The 16,830-nt window shown below is 40.8% G+C and overlaps 1 protein-coding gene across 2 annotated transcripts in view; it reads right to left on the reverse strand.

Moving 5' to 3' along the window:
- Positions 1 to 16,830, reverse strand: part of DNAJC5B (DnaJ heat shock protein family (Hsp40) member C5 beta) — a 530,315-nt gene that overhangs the window by 275,520 nt on the left and 237,965 nt on the right. The window contains exon 2 of one of the 2 annotated variants that reach the window (XM_078687231.1): positions 16,375 to 16,493. The exons of the other annotated variant lie outside the window; for it this stretch is intronic. The gene's annotated coding sequence lies outside the window, so the exon portion shown is untranslated. The remainder of the gene's footprint in view (positions 1 to 16,374; positions 16,494 to 16,830) is intronic. 2 annotated transcript variants of the gene reach the window in all.

Raw genomic sequence — 16,830 nt, forward strand, 5'->3', positions numbered from 1 at the left:
AGCTCAACCAAGTTGGTAAAAACCGGGTGACTCTGTTGACACTATTACAGACCAACCCAGATCATCCTTTAGGTTGACACATCTCTTAAAGGTCTACAACACCATGACATACACATAACTGGCATCTAATTTGATTTATGGATGATCAGCTAACACTCCCACCAACACAACATATTTAGCTCTCTGAAAATCCCTTATAATTAAATGGAACTAAATTTGTTTTACATCATCCTTGAGTAACTTCTCAGATTAGAACTGCATCACCGTCGCTACCTTGGTCATTCCCCTGAAACAATGTTTCCCACTTTTCATTGTCTACTGAATGAAAAGAACTTACACTGGCATCATCGGATGGTCAGAGTAAACTTCCTTTGTAACCCTTATAAAATAAGAGTACATAAGCCTCCAAAATGACTTCATGCACTTCTAGATAATTTATTCTAAAACAACAATGATGTCATTTTACAGTCTGCTTCTGAGATGGACTTTTGACTGTATGGTAATGAAACTAGACTGAGCAAAAGCTATGCTCTTTTGTTTATCCTCAATGAACTACGCAGAACAAATTAGAATCTGCATTCAAAGTGAACTGGGCATGGTTGTAATACTAGGTCCTGTACAACAGGCCAGCCATCCAACAAAACACATTACACATGTTTGCCAGTGAATGTTGCTGTTACTGTTAAAATACAAACAATTCTGAGAAGTCAACATTTCTTTCCAGTATGCTATTTTCCACTTCTTTGGCCAAGGTAAAGTGCATCACTTGCTTACAAGAATGGCACCAAAATGTTATCTGTTGTATCTATATACACCCCAACCCAGTTCGCCACACTGATTTATGTTGCCACATAAATGCACTCTCTCAATTTCTCAAGATCACCTTAAACTCTGACATCCCCTTCATTAGTTTTGAAATTCTTTTTCACCTTTACTTTTTAATAATTAGTTTATTTTGATTAAAAAACAGTTGAAAATGATTAATAGCAATTGACCATTTTCACATTCATCACAAATATATAGCCACCTACAGAAGCCAAAAACATTTCAAGACAATTAGGCACTGCAGCAACCCCCCAACTGACCCACCTATTCCTCACGCTATAGAAAAGTGCAATGCTATCAAACTCTTTTTTACTGAAAAAATACAGAAGATCTGACGGCACATCGACAACACAAAGCCTCCATCAATTCATACACCCATAGCTTCTCACGAAATTCCACAATGGTCAGCCGTCAAATTCCCATCTCTTGCAGATTTCATTGAAATACTCAACTACCCCAACCCACGTCTTATGAAGATGATGTCCATCCCTCATCCTTCATTAAAGCTCTCGGTAGAAATGCTTTCTCACACCTACTCACCATTGTGGATGCCTCCCCCACACAAGGTATCTTCCTAGAAACTCTTAAAGCAGGGAAGGTTCTCCCACTCCTAAAGAAACCTACACTAGACCCAGATGATCTCTCACAACTACAAGTGTCGGCTCCTCCTTTAAGGAGAAGGAGCGTCGCTCCATTGCTCCAATGCAGTGAAAGAAAGTCAAATTCAATGATAATAACTCAGGGTTATGATCATTGTATTTGTTTCTGCTGCACAGCTTTGCGGGGCTGGCGGGCTGCTCTTCGCAGAGAGCAGGGCAGGAGAGAAGTGGTTTGCCCAGTCCAAGTGGGCATGACTCTATGGCCTTCCCTCTCGGGATGCTCAAAGAGTAATGCGCTCTTTGCATGTTCACTATACAGGCTGCCTTACAGCCTGCATGGAGAACATGCCCATGTCCCAATTCCCTGGCTGAGCACGTACCCTTGGTGCTCAGACCAATCACAACTCTACAGTGCAGCGTTTTGATTGCATTAGGGGAGGGAGCCTGACTGCTTTCTGTTCCAGCCCCGAAGAGGAGAGACTGCGACGACGTGGGAGAGAGCGGGAGAGCGGCAACGAGGTAAGGTTTTATTTTTTTTAATGGGTCCCCGGTCTGCCACTCCTGATCTGTGCTGGTCGCTACTGCCAACTACAGGCTCTTCACTCACCTTCCATCATCAGCAACATCAATAAAAATAGTTTATGCTTAACTCCAAAATGACATTAAGATTAAACATCTCCTGCACAGCTACCAGTTTTCTAATAATGCTTCAGCATGGAGACTTCAACCCTACACATCGTGGAGAATGCTCTCCTGACACTGATCAAGGTGAGCCCGTGCCTCTTGATACTGGTGGATCACTCAGCTGCCTTCAGCTCAGTCAACCATCCCACTCTCATATGTATGCTGGAGTCTTGAATGGGATTCACCAGCAATGTCATACACTGTTAATCTTTTGAGCTTTCCAACCAGCGACAGTTTGTTCACATGGACACCTCCATGTCCCAAAAGATCCCTAACATCTGCGGTGTTCAATGCTGTCCGCCTGTCATCTTCAGTCTATACATGGAGCTGCTTGGTGCTCTTCTCTCTCAGCATTAATATTTGAAGATACACATCTCTAGTTGAAAGTCTCTTCAGATTCAGACATCCAGCACTTCAAACACTGCATGCACAATCTCCAGATGTTCAGTGCCTACCCGAAACTCAACCTAGCAAGGCAGATTTCCTGTTATTTGCCAAGAATAACAAACCAGACACAGTGCAATCTTGACTCATGAACTTTGCTTGAACCCCAATATTCACTCTATGCAAGTCACGTCTTGGATTCACCCTGGACATCAACCTCACCCTCAAGAAACACATTGCCAAAAACACCATGATGTCCTGGTAGCAGCTCTCTTTTCTAAAGAAAGCGAAACCATTTCTTCATGAAAGCAACTACAGAACTGTTGTTCAAGCATTGTACGCTTGCATCTGGAGGGTGGTAACACCTTCCTTCCATGGCTCCCAAACTCCACACTGGCAGCCCTTAAGCACATCCTGCATGCCACAGCACAACTCGTGTAGGGCCTAAATAAATAAGATCATATCACATCCATCAATGTTAGAATTCCATTGCCTCCCCTTGCTGATCTGTGCTACAGAAATACCACATACACAATAAACATACAAAAAGTATAAACAAACATATTTGTTTTTCATGAGTACAACGTTCACACAATATGTAACATTAAGACTGACTTGCTTGTTATTAGAGCATTTTAACTTAGTAAATATTTTTAAATTAGACAAAGTATCAATATCATTAATATGTAATTAACACCACAAAGTAATGTGATGCCCTGGAGAAACTATGTATTTGGAGGTCTATTAATTCCTGGAATCCATTTCTCAAGATGAACCCATGCTCTCCAACTCCTTAATAGGGTTACTGAATTGAGTACATGTATGTGAAGAAACCCTCAAAGTAACTAGATGCTTATTCTCCCAAAATGAAAGTCACTTCTCTAAACATCACATGCCATTAACCATAACTTAACATTGTTCTGCTATGATTACTTTATTTGTCCACTAATATCTCACCCAAACAACCCCTCTCTCTGCTCACATTTCCTGCTGAGGGTATATAAAGCCCTGTGTAGGTAAATATATCCCTTATTCAGCATCCCACCAGATTAATTTTCTGAAAACTATCTTTTCTGGTTTGCAACTGGCCTACTTGCAACCTTTCTGGAACTAGGCACCTTTCTATGGTCTATGATCTAAGATGTCATATAAATCTGTATTAGTTTTCGAGAATAGTGTCTGATATCACAATTTGTGGAGGAGGATAACTTGAGTACCAACCATTGAGACACTCAGGACAAGGGTGATGTTCAAACGATTTTGTGAGTTCAACATGTTGAGGTGTTTGTGTAGTTAAAGTTGATATTGAGCAGTGAGCGTGAGTGTATGAGCCTGAGGGTCTTGACTGCGGTGGCACATAAGTCATCTGAGGAACTTCCACATATGGCAGTGTCAAAAGTGGATTTAAAGCTGAGGTTGTGTTGAACATCATAACAAGATGAGTTCCTTTTGCTTTCTTTTCATTTCCGTTTTGGTCTTTATCTTGGTGGTGGTAGAGTTTAAAGGTAATAAGGGGAAAGGTGGACATGAGACTGGAGTGGAGGGTGTTATCATTTGAGGTATCCCTCCTATATATCCTGCTTTAGAAGGACATTTCGATCTTTATAAACTGGTAATGTAGTACTTAGGAATATGACTACATCTAGCAATATATATATATATATATATACATGCACCTCCCACTTGACCAACTCTAACTATACTTTGGCTATAGTAAGCACTATTAGGTTATCCCTTTGCTGTGCAATGTCAGAAACAATCCGCAAGAATACATCAATTCATTTATTTATTTATTATTTTCTCTTATCAGTTATTTCTGTCATCTTTTTTTTAAATTATGTAAATTAAATGTTTTGGTAAACGGTAAAAACACCATAGTTTTCTCTGTGTCCATATAAACAATACAGATCATAAATAATACTATAATTATACACTTCCATTAATTGTGCAAATTTGGCATAATTGGCATACTTGGGCACAAAAAAGTTACATCAAAATAACAATATTGAATATGAATTGAATATGAAATTATTGTATTATTTATGATCTGTATTGTTTATATGGACAAAGAGAAAACTATGGTGTGTTTACCATTTACAAAAAAAATAAATTTACATAATTTAAAAAAAAGATTACAGAAATAACTAATAAGAGAAAATAATAAATAAATTAATGAATGTATGTATTCTTGCGGATTGTTTCTGACATTGCACAGCAAAGGGATAGCCAATAGAGCTCACTACAGCCAAAGTGTAGTTAGAGTTGGTCGAGTGGGATGTGCATGTATATGAATAGCTGAAGAATGTCTTATACATTTTTAGAGCATACTGTCTGTGATGGAGTAGAAGGTAAAAATGTTACGGCCTGAGTAAGTAGGAGAGTTGTCTGTGGGGATGAAAGAGGCAAGTGGTATCGGGTTAAGAAGAGGTAGGCAAATTGTACATTAATTCATAGGACATCTGAAAAATAGAGTTGGAATCTGAAGTCAGACACTCCTTATTTCAGTTTGTTGGTTTCGATCATCACAGTTGTGTTGACTAAAAGGTTTACAGTTGGGTCAGGTCTATTGTCATTGAAGATGTATAAGGTGAGTTTCTGCCGGTTGCCGATCTCCACCTTGCATTGAAACTTGAGTTGTTTGTAGGTGTCTAACCAAGTTCAAATATTAACATTTCTCCAGCAGTGGGACAGAGGCTAGAACACTGCTTCACTTAAAGAGGAAGGTTTTCAGTTGTTTTCTAAAAGTAAAATGCTGTTCTATCTGTTTAAGAGAACGTGGAAGGTCATTGTTAAGCTTGGAGGTAAGCCGACTAAAGACTTGGCCACCACAACATGTTTTTTTAAGATGGGCCAATGGCAGCTTATTATTTGCCATTAAGCGGAGAGCCTGAGAGAAAGCAAACTGGTGAAATTGGTTGTGGAGATATCTGTAGGCAAGTTTATTTCTGGCTTGATGAACTAAACATAGTGATTTGAACTGGGTCTACTGTTCCACTAGACACCAACAAAGTCCACGCCTCTAATGAGTAATATGAGTCCTTCTGCCTTGTCCATAAATAAGACAGATTGCAAAGGTCTGGAGAGATTGCAACTTGTTACTTTTTAAATTATTGTGTTACTTCTTTTAGGTTGAGGGTTGTATTGGGGATTGATTGGGTAGGTAGCATGTTCTAAAAGTACATGTTAAATATTTTTATTTTTTTCATGGCATAATTTTGTAATAATGAGTTTATTTGGGTTTGGGACATTAGTGTTTTGTTCAAAATATATGTCAATTGATGTTAAATGATGACACTATTATTTATGTTAGTTTGTAACAGAATTTTTAGCATGTTTATATTTTACAATTATTTAATTTTTTTATTACATGTTTTATTTGTATGAAAATAATACAGTGAGAGGATTGGATTTTGTAGCATTATATAATAATTAATTTAAAAATAAAATGACTTTTTTTAACATTTGTAGTTATTTATTTAGATATTTATTTCTAATTTATTGGCCTTACATTGTAATGGGAATAACTGTTTGTATTGCTTTTTTTAGGTTTGTTTGTTTCTTTAGGGTTGTGAGTGGTAGTGATTATTTTAAAATGATTAATTTATTCATGTGAAACAATCACTTACAATTTGAGTATAACACTAATAACAGTACATTTTACAAATGTATTATTATGATTTATTTAAATGTAAATGCATTTAATTGAAATGTTTTTTTTTAATTGGGATTTCAATTTCTATATTAGCTTTTAGTTATGTACGAGTACGAGTACGAAAAATCTTTATTTCGATCACTTGATCATAAAAGATATACATTACACATGTGAAAAGTTTAAAAACGCATTAAACAACATTAGTGATCAAAAGTTTGTTAAAAGAATACGGAAAAGAATGTGCCGATAATTCAAGTCTGTCCCGAATCTCCAAGTCTCTTTATACAACGGGATCGAACATACCACATTGAAGTTAAAAATGTAGATAGTGCAAAAACAATGGTGGGAGTTAAATCTGTCTTTAAGACTCTGTACGCTGGTAAAAAAGTTCTGAACCCCAAATTTCTGAGCAGGGGGACTAGCCAGTAGTTCCTGCTCCTCTCGTAGGCCCGGCAAAAGAATACCACATGAACATCGTTTTCCTTTGGGTGGGCACATACTGGGCAAGTTTCTGAAGAGGAGCGACAAGACCATGATGCTGTAAATGAAGCCAAGGGGAGAGTCCCATATCTCCATTGGAGGAATAATTTTCTGGTTAGTGCCGGAGTCATGGCATCTAGGACAGTTTCTAGTTGGTAAGAATATTTGATTTTAATGAACTGGTTTGATAATGATCCATCACGGGTACCTTCAGTCGTTCTTAGGAGCATGTGATCGTACTAAGCTCTCGCGAGTACCTTTTTGGGGATCTTAGTACAAATATTTGCTGGGTCCAGCCATAGTTCAGAGAGTCCAATTGCCTCAAAAGTTCTCTTGATGTAAGTCAACCAAGGTATTCTTGTGGCATTGGGTAACTGTAAGAATTCCTGTAACTCTGCTCTATAATTTGAAAGGTCTGGACTGCTCCATAGACGCCGCCAGAATGCTAAGGGTTTGAGCCCCAGCTCCTCCATTATTGGCCGAAGGCCCATATCCAGCCTGAGAGGGAGTAATGGAGTACTCTGTGGAAGGGCAACAATCTGTCTCAGAAATTTGTTCTCAATAGTTAATAATTTAGGTGATGAGATATGGCCCCACAGCTCGCCCCCGTACGTTACACCCCCTCGGGCCTGTGCTTTGTAGATGTGAATAATGGGGGTAAGTGGCCGGCAGGGAGATTTGTTCACTAGTCTCATAGTACCACCCACCAACTGTGCCAATTTGATGTTAACTTTTGACTGGTGGGCCGACCACGTTAAGTTTTCATTGAGAGTGATCCCCAAATATTCAATTGTCTGTACCCGTTCCAGTTGAACTGTTCCCAGCTTGGGCGGTGGGCGGTTGTAGGGCTTAGGATTGAGAATCATATATTTTGTTTTCTGTGGGTTAATTTCGAGTCCCCGCTCTGAGCAGAACTGCATAAACCCGTCCAAGACACATTGTAAGCCCATTGGGGATTTGGACAGCAGCAGGGTGTCGTCAGCAAACATAATTGCGGGCACCCTGCTGCCAGTCAGTTTTGGGGCATCAGTGTTGGGAATCCTGGTCAGGTGAGCAATTACCCCGTTCACGAAGAGGCAAAACAGGGTCGATGCAAGCACACAACCCTGTCTCACCCCTCTGCGAACGGGGAACCTTTCGGTAAGATTGCCACCTCTGCCACACCTAACGCGGGCATAGTTGTTATGGTGTAGTCTCATCAGGATTGCCAAGATGTCACCCGGAACATTCATCTCCTCCAGGACTTTCCACAGTTTTACTCTAGGTACCAAATCGAAGGCGGCACGCAGGTCTACAAAAATAGTATACAAGGTGCCGCCCTCAATTAGTGCTGTCCTCCAATATAAAAGGTTCAGTCTAAAAATTTGATCTGTAGTGGAGACCCCCTGTCTAAAGCCCGCCTGGTAGGGAGTCAGGATACTCGTCTCCTCTATCCAGTTCTGTAGCCGGTCCAGGATCAGTCTTCCAAAAAGCTTTTGGGATATGTCAATGAGACTGATCGGGCGATAGTTGGCTGGGAGCAGTGGGGAACCCTTTTTGAAAATAGGAACCACTTCTGCTCCCAGCCAAGTATCCGGCACCTCCATTCCCCCCAGGACAGCGTTAAATATCATCGTGAGGTAAGGGGCCCATATCCCTGGTTCCTGCTTGTATAGGTCCCCGGGTACCTCATCAAGGCCAGGGGCTTTCCCTGCAGCCAACCCAGCTATAGCCACCCTCACCTCTTTTTCAGTGAAGGGGTCTCCAGTTGGATCTAGCACTATCGTGCGGTTTGTTACGTTTGGAGACCCTTCCTCCAATGAATACAATGCCTGGAAGTAACTCTGCCATAAGCTGGGAGCTATGTTAGGCTCTATTGCTGAAGATAGGTCCTCTGATCCATTGGATACTATTCGCCAGAATTTACACGAGTCTCTGATGGCAAGTGACGTTGCTAGGTTTTCCCAATATTGTTGGTCCCACTCGGCCCTAGCGTCCAGCAAAAGCTTCCTATAGGACCTTCTCATCGATTGAATTTCCTCCCTGCTTTTGCGTCCCTTAATTGCAAGTAGCAATTTGGTTTTTGAGTCCCTGCAGGAGGCGTTATACCAGGTCTTCTTAAGTGTTGGTCCTTTTTTTGCCCCTGCTTTTGAAAATAAATCCAGCTCGAGGGAACTGATTAATTCTGCATGGGTCTGGGCCAACATTTCTCTATTTGCCCCTTCTCCAACATTCATCCCTATCTCGAAAGCCCTCTCTAAGAGCGGGATAATTCTTGCATATAATTTTGATAACTTCTCAACGCTAGTAGCCAATTTCTCCCACCTGACTTTTCTACGGTTGTTTTCTAGTAGAAGACCTGACTTGTCTTTGTTTGGACCAAGCAGGATATCTTCATTCCCCAGTAAGACATAAAGAACTTCCAGGGCGTTGTGGTCACTATCCCATCTCTCAATGACTTTAAAGTCAACTATTTGTGGCCACATTGATAGTTTGACGAGGATATAGTCCAGTCTCGATTCGCTACCAGATTTGTTGAAGGTGCAGATACTTGGCGTGTCTGATTTACAGCGCCCGTTACAAGCCCTCAGACCCTGATTTAGGGTAAGGGCTGTTATCTGCAAGGCAAGGGGAGACCAGGCTCTGGGAGGGGGCGCCACCGTCGCCGGGACGAACCAAAAAGAATCTTCCTCGAGGGAGGGGCCATCTCGTAGGCCTGATAGTGGTTCAAACTGGGAGTTCAGATCGCCTCCCACCAGGCAGTGAAGTTCCCATGGGATGCCATCTAGGAACGCAGAGAGTTCCTCTATAGTCTTAGATTCTCTTGACATGGGTACCGGTCTTGAATATACATTTACAATGACCAGTTTGGTAGAATTTGGCCACTCTAATAGGACGGCTAGAATATCATCGGAGTCTGTCTCCAGGCAGCTAGCCTGGCATCCTAGGTCCGATGCTACCCAAGTTGCCAGTCCTCCCGATGGCCTGCCCCTTCCCCCCCACTTGGCAGGTTTAGAGAATATTGCATATCCCTGAAATGGGAGTTCCTCGCGGGCCCAAGTCTCTTGGAAGAGTAGTATGTTTTTTGTATTAATGAAAGCAACCCACTCAGGACAATCAATTTTACTGGCCAATCCAGCGACATTCCATGAAATCAGAGTCATGGGATGTGATTTAGTGATAGATGGACCATTGTCGGTAGTGTTGCCACCACTAGTCTCCAGGGTGGCCATCTGGGAAGGGGGCGAAAGCCTCAGAGTGAATCTTGTGTTGGGGTAGGTCTCATTTAAGACCACTAGACTAGGCTCCAGAGCTAGACTCGGTGTTGGTTCGTTTTGAGCCCTTGTGTGTGGTGTTTGTTCCGGGGTTGTGCCATTCCCTATCCAGTGGGGTACGGGAAGTTCACTCCCCTGAATCTCGGAGCGTCAATCCACACTTTCCAGGGTGCTGTATCTGTTGTGGGTGGGAAAATGGGCTGGGTAGTGCATTCTATGGGGCCCCGGAATCCCTCTCGCGATTCCTCGGTCCCCACCCCTCCTCCTGGTAATAGTATCCCAACCCTCCTCCTCACCGTATGGTGAGAAGTGGTCAAAGGGTCTTCCCCTGTGATGTGATAAAGCGCTTCTCTCCCTGCGACAACTCTCCCAATCGTCCAACAACTCTTGATGTTGCCCCCATCTCTGATCCTCCAAATTATATAAACTTGAGGGATAAAAGAATGAGAGGGGAAGGGCTTGGATGTTACTGCCTTGGTCGTCGGAAGCCAAGTCACAAATATAAGCATCTGTGCCCGACTCTCCGAAAGTGACCAAAATACAGTCACCCCTAATTGATTTTCTAGAATATCCCACCCATGGAACCCGCCTCACCATGGAAATGTCACTGGTTGTACCTCTCGGAAGTGGTCTATTTACGGATAACCAGCTAATGACCTTGTTCCTAAGTAAAGAAATTGATTCGGTTACCATAGATTTTAATTCGGGTACCCCTGCCAGAGTCAATGTGTAGGGGGATGCCTCGGGAGGGAGGTTGACAGGTTTGGGTTTTCGAATGAGATGGTGTTTTTCTCCCGGAAATGTTGAATCACCCTTAGTGTCAGTCGGGATAGGGGCTGAATCTTTGGGTGTGGGTCTAGTGGTTGGAGCTAAATTTGGTATCTGCTGAGTTTTTGAAGGAGCAGTATTTATGATGGGACTAGTCGGGAGTTGCAATGTCTTATTTGGGTTGGGTTGTGAATTTTGAGAATCAATAGTAATTAGCTTTTTATTTGGGCCTGAGGTAGGATCACTACCCTTATTGAGCTTTGGATCGGGGCCCCCTTTGGTTCCTTTAGCTCCATTGAGTTCGGGTTTCATCGAGTCAGCTAGTTGCACAGTAGATTTTTCAATAATGACTAACCTAGCTTCGATCTTAATCAGGCGGGCTTCGAGGGGGCTAAGTAAGGACCTAAAAAGTGTGCCAATGTCCGCCAGTGTAATATCATCGCTGGAATTGTCCACTAAGACGGAATTTGTAGCTGCTAAAACGTCCGTCTGACTGTGAACTAAGGGGGAAATTGGTGTACCAGTTGATATCTGTGGTGCCTCCATTTACCCCGTTTTCCCTCGGAATGTTATGTTATTTGAGTGTATAACTAGCATTTAGTTTTAATAAATGTATAATACATTTTATTTATTTTGGAAACGTTTTTCACATTTATTTCTTCGTTAAAAAGAAAATTGAGCTGTCTAAGCTATTTGTAAATTATATTTTACCTTTAATATTAGTCTTTTTTAATTTAAAGATTTCATGTAAGTTATTTGAGTGCTTTAGCAAATATAAATACTGTTATACATTTATTGGTCAGCGGTTAGAATATTTGATTTTAGCCCCTAGGTGTATGTACTTTCCTCAATGATTTTTCCTTTTAAAGATTGTGCAGTTTCTTTCAGGTTACCAGCTTTGTATGCTCTTCAATGTCTTTCTTAATTCATGGGGTGTATTTGATTAGCAGTATCATTGCTTTTAAAGTGTATGTCTGTTGCTCATATCACCAATTTAAATTCTGGACCTTTTTTCGTCTTCTTTATACTCATTCAATGCCATCCCAGTCTGGCAAATGTTGCCCTTTGGTTTACTGGACCTTCTCTGATTATCTCCCTCTTTTTGGTATACACACAAAGAACATCACACTGTTCATATGGCCAGACTGCTCCTAAGCTGTACTTTAGTCCTTATTACAATTATAAATAGTATGACTGCCCCTCACATACGTTCATCCATCGCAACACCAGGTGCTGCATCACTTAACACGGTAACTGAATCTTGTTGGTCACTGTACACATCATGAAAACAGCACCCACTTAGCCTCAAAATAAAAACAATCCTCTTCCAACCAGACATCCTACATTGTATATCTTGCTATCTGCATTGATAAGCATTTAAGTACCCCACATAGGGTAGTATTGGTTATACACAGGTTACAATACAATACAAAAACATAATGTATACACATTGGAGTTTTAATAGGATATGTAAGCCAAGCTATCCATCTCTTTCCCTCACTCCCCCGATGAATGCTCTTTCCCCAGTATTTATTGGACTAGAGTAAGAATACGAAGGGGCCTATTACGATGTCAGTCGTAAAGCCTCTGACCTTAGGTCGGAGGCTTTACGACCGACATCATCAGCTTCACTTTCGACCGGCTGATTACTTTACAACTGGTTGGAATTAAAGCTGCCTGGTCATTCCAGCTGGTTTTTGAGGTGCTCAAGGAGCCCGTCGGCCACTTGGAACCATACCATAAACCATATGGATGGTGGTTTACGCCGTCCGGATTACGACACTTGTTTTCCAGAGGGTTTCCATGCCGGCCTTTCTTATAAAGAAATCCTGTTGGAAAGCGAGTATGGGGGCCTCTAGTAGGACCCCCTTTCCCTCTCCGCCTCCGGTTAGAGGCCAGGGGACACCTATAGTGCCCCCTGTTAATCCCTGCACCCCGTGGCAGGCTGCTTGAGGTGCATGCATGGGGTGCAGGGATTACCACAATCTCCCATTTCTCTATGGTAGCTTGTGTTACGGCCGGTTAACAGGTGCAACACAAGCTCCATTAGAGAAATGGGAGAATGTGATGCGCACCATGTGTGGTTGCATCATAATTAGGCAGTCTGCAACACCGACTAAAGGTTGGTTGGTCCTGTTTCCCCCATGGTGTTGGTCGGAGGAAACTCCAACTGACATCGTAATAGGTCCCTATATCTGACCCCTCGCCCGAAATGAATTAATTTCCCTGATATTTGTGGGAATGGAGTTAAAATGGTGTGTTTCAATTGTTTTTGTATTAGTATTTTTTGTAATGAATCTAGGACTGGAGTTAATTACAAGTTGCTTGTGTCTGGAATTTGCTTTAGATATTTTAAGTAGGTTAAATATTCATTTTTTATTATGTTAATTTATTTTGTTTGAATTTTTTTCTGGTTTCCTTTTTATATTTGGGTATCCATAACGCGGAACACAGTGATCCATCGTGAGGGTTCCTTGGTGCACTCGCCTTAAGATCACCCACGTCCTTGGAATTATCCTTTCCACTAGCAAATCTCCCTCACGGCGCAGCGCTACACAGGATACAGTTACCATGCTCGTCCACATTGACTTTTATATATTTGCGACCTAACAATTGTATTCAACCAGTCCAGATATGTGTCATAACATGTCGGTTGTTCGTTTTCACCGCAAGTCTGATACCCTTTGAGCGACCCAAGTTTACCTGAATGTTCTATCCCAGCCGGGTTGGAATTATCACCGGCTGAGCGACGACCAAGACATTCATCTTCTGTATACAGCCCTGAGGAAGTCGCAGAAAATTTTCTACATGCGACGAGACACGTGTAGGCTGGTTTTCTTCTAGTCATTGGCTCTTAACCAACGAAAAATTAAAAGACCCTTCGTTAGAGTGTTCTTCCTTTTTATATTTATTTTCTATTTTTTGGTTTTATAGCATTTAAAAATGTTTGACTTTTGCTATATATTTTCAAAGAATAAAAGGTTTTAATAAATTATTATTATGGCTCTATTTTTTTGTTTGAGTTATTCATCCTACAAGTTTATATTGCTGGTTATATTTAAAATAAATTATTGTCATGTTTTCTCATTTAAGAATTCGTTTTTTTGCATCATTTTCACAATGTTGTTCATATATTAAGGTTCGGTATTTCTTTTATTAATTGTTGAAGATTGTTTACAGTTATATGCATTTTTATTAACAATAATGCAATTTCAATATTACTTAGATTAATCTATAGATATTATTTTTAATCGTATTTATGTATTCAAATATTTTATCTTTTTCAAATAGTTGAACTTTTATTTTATTCTAAATTAACATATTAGTATTTACAATTACATATATGTCCTTATTAGTATATTGCCAATATTGTGGTAGTCCATATTTTGGTACTTTAAGGTAAATGTATCTAAACTTGATATTTTAGTTGTTGATATTCTTATTATGAGATTTCAGCATCACATTATTTTAATGGTCAACATTTTGACATACAACCATTGTGCTACAGCAGTTGGGACGTTCTTAAATTCTCGACCACATTTCTGCAATGCACTACATTCCAGACTCTGTCAATCTCTGGTGGATCAGTACCAAAGAGTATAAAATTAAACTGTTGAAGCCACAGCAGGACTAAGAAAATTACTCAATAACGCAGTGTATCACATCGGCTCCCGCTAATTGACCATTTCCTGCCTCACCTTCAAGTGTTTTAATCATAAAGTCCTCAGTACCTTATTTCCAGGTTGCATCTATGTCTCCTAAACACTAAACCTGCAGAGTAAAAATCAAGTACTAGTAGTTTGTAAATTTCATTTTATAACCTAAGGTAGTGAAGCTTTTCTAGTACAAGCATCCTCCCTGTTGAATGATATCCCCTTTGTTTCTGGCTCACACCCACTCTTGCTATGTTCCGGCTGAAGTTTAAAATACGTTTGTTTTGTTAAGCAAGACCAGCACCAAGAAATGTTTGACAAGTAGTGCTCGCTACAGAAGTTCTGTTTATTATTGTTGTTCATAATCCGCGCTCCTTTGGAGCTCGTTTTGCCTGATCTTGGGTTTTAGTCAAGATGACTCAAGAAGGCCATGGTTCTGTGTGATAGACTAATGTGAATGAACCTTAGGTTAGATGGTGACCAGGTAAGGGTTACTTCAACGAACTGTTGTGGATGAGGTCCAGTGCAGATTCCTAACTTGTGATCTGAGGACTCCTGGGGGTTCACGGTGCCTGTTGAGGGGTCCGCTGCTGTTTATAAAATGAACTTATATTAGCAGTTTAATAAAGTTGAAATATAAAAAGCTAAATTGAAAACGGAATGTTTAAAAACAATTCTGTATATATATATATAAATTCTAAATTGAAAGCAAAAAATTAAGTTGATAACATTATCTTGATTTGTGGGAGCAGCACAAGTACAGCAAACAGCATTTAGTATGGACTATCAGTGGCCTCAATCGATGCAGCAATTTGTATGCACTGACAAAAAGCATTCGCTCAGAGCACAAAAGACAGAGCGAAATGCTAGAGTAAAAAATGTGGCTTCGTATTTTAGAGAAACAACTAGATTTTGAGAAGCTCCAACTTTCCCACTAAAATACAAATTTTCACTTGTGCGTATATTTGTGATTTTAAATAATGTCGACAATTTCTCTATCTGTTTGATAAATGCATGCTTTTCTACAGTGTGTTGAGGTTCATATCATAGAAATTGCTTAGTTGAGGGTCCCAGGCTTCCAGTAGTGAGTCAATGAAGGTCCACGGAAGACAAAAGATTAGGAACCGCTCGTCTAGTGGATACCTGTTGTCATGACTCATATAGGTCTTCTGGGGAAAGAGATGTCTGCTGGAATGCTACAGTTCTCGTGGATCTAAGATGTAGAAGTCTATGCTACATTGAATATACATATCATACACAACTAGGGTATACCAAATCAACAAAATGACTTCTGTTGAGGGGAAGCAGTGCAATGGAAAATCATATGTCAAAAGGCTAAAGGTCATGTCTCCCAGAGGCATCTCAACGAAGTCTTAAGTGGGGAATGGTGCAATGTCTGTCTGTCCTCGCCCTGAACGTTTTCATCTTTCGTTCTGTGAAACGTCAACTGTTACATCCATACATGAAGGTTCCCACATACTAATTATATGTAGCTTAAATATGACATTATTGTTTTTCTTATTATTTAAAACAAACAACACAGTCCTTAGTCCGAAAACATCAAAGCATTAAGAAGAGGACTTAGCAAGAGAAGGACATAACACATCATCACGGATTGAAGGCCGCTTATGCAGCCCCCGAGCACAGGGCGCCCACACATGCATGTAGCCCAGCTCCAGTGACATATAGAAACCTGTCGGTAACAGAGAACCTGTTCGCCTTTCTGGCTGCGTTTACACTCGCTGCTATGTAGAATTTGAGCACGAAATGCAGTACCGGAAGAAAGCTGTTCGGCTAATTTCAACAAGCCCGACAAAGTTTACACAGTAACCAATTCTTGAATACACTGCTATTAGCCAATTTCGTTTGAGGGGTGTTTTCCTTGCCGACTGCATCAGTGTACGGTAAAAAATAAGTCACTATAACATTGAGACAAATTACCATGTGGCTTTAACATTTAAGCGACATTTTATGACACAGTTACTCTCAAAGGTGGACGTGCATCCATGAAGGAAATTCCCAAGCTGCTAGTTTTGGGTGTAGAAAGAAGGGCGCAGCAGAAACAACCCCCTTACCTGTTGCTCCGTCCCCGAACAGCAGCAAGCTCCCTGTCACGCTCCTCCCGCAGGCCTGAGTGCAGCGGGAGTCCGGTTACTTTTGTCTTGTTTTTGTTGTCCTGGCATCGTGTATCCAGCTGGAGATCATGAGACGGAAAAATAAAATATTTATCAGCATCAGTGCTGCGATGCAACAGCAAAACACGCAGGCCGGCCCTGTTTTATATTGTTTTTACATTTTCCGTGTAAACCTGTCATTAAATAACTCAACGGGCAGTTTATACGATTGCGCTCTTTTTGCACACATGTAGCTGTATTTCAACCTTCTGTGAACACTCTTATCGTTTTCTTGCTATTTGTAGTCGTGAACTTTGAGAAGACTCAGTTTGATTCTATAGCGCCCTGAAACAACGCTAAAGCGGGATGTTGGAGTTAAATAAATAATCTACAATAAATGAATGAATATCATCTGAG

Source organism: Lissotriton helveticus, chromosome 4_1, assembly GCF_964261635.1.
Source record: "Lissotriton helveticus chromosome 4_1, aLisHel1.1, whole genome shotgun sequence".
Taxonomy (NCBI): Eukaryota; Metazoa; Chordata; class Amphibia; order Caudata; family Salamandridae; genus Lissotriton; species Lissotriton helveticus.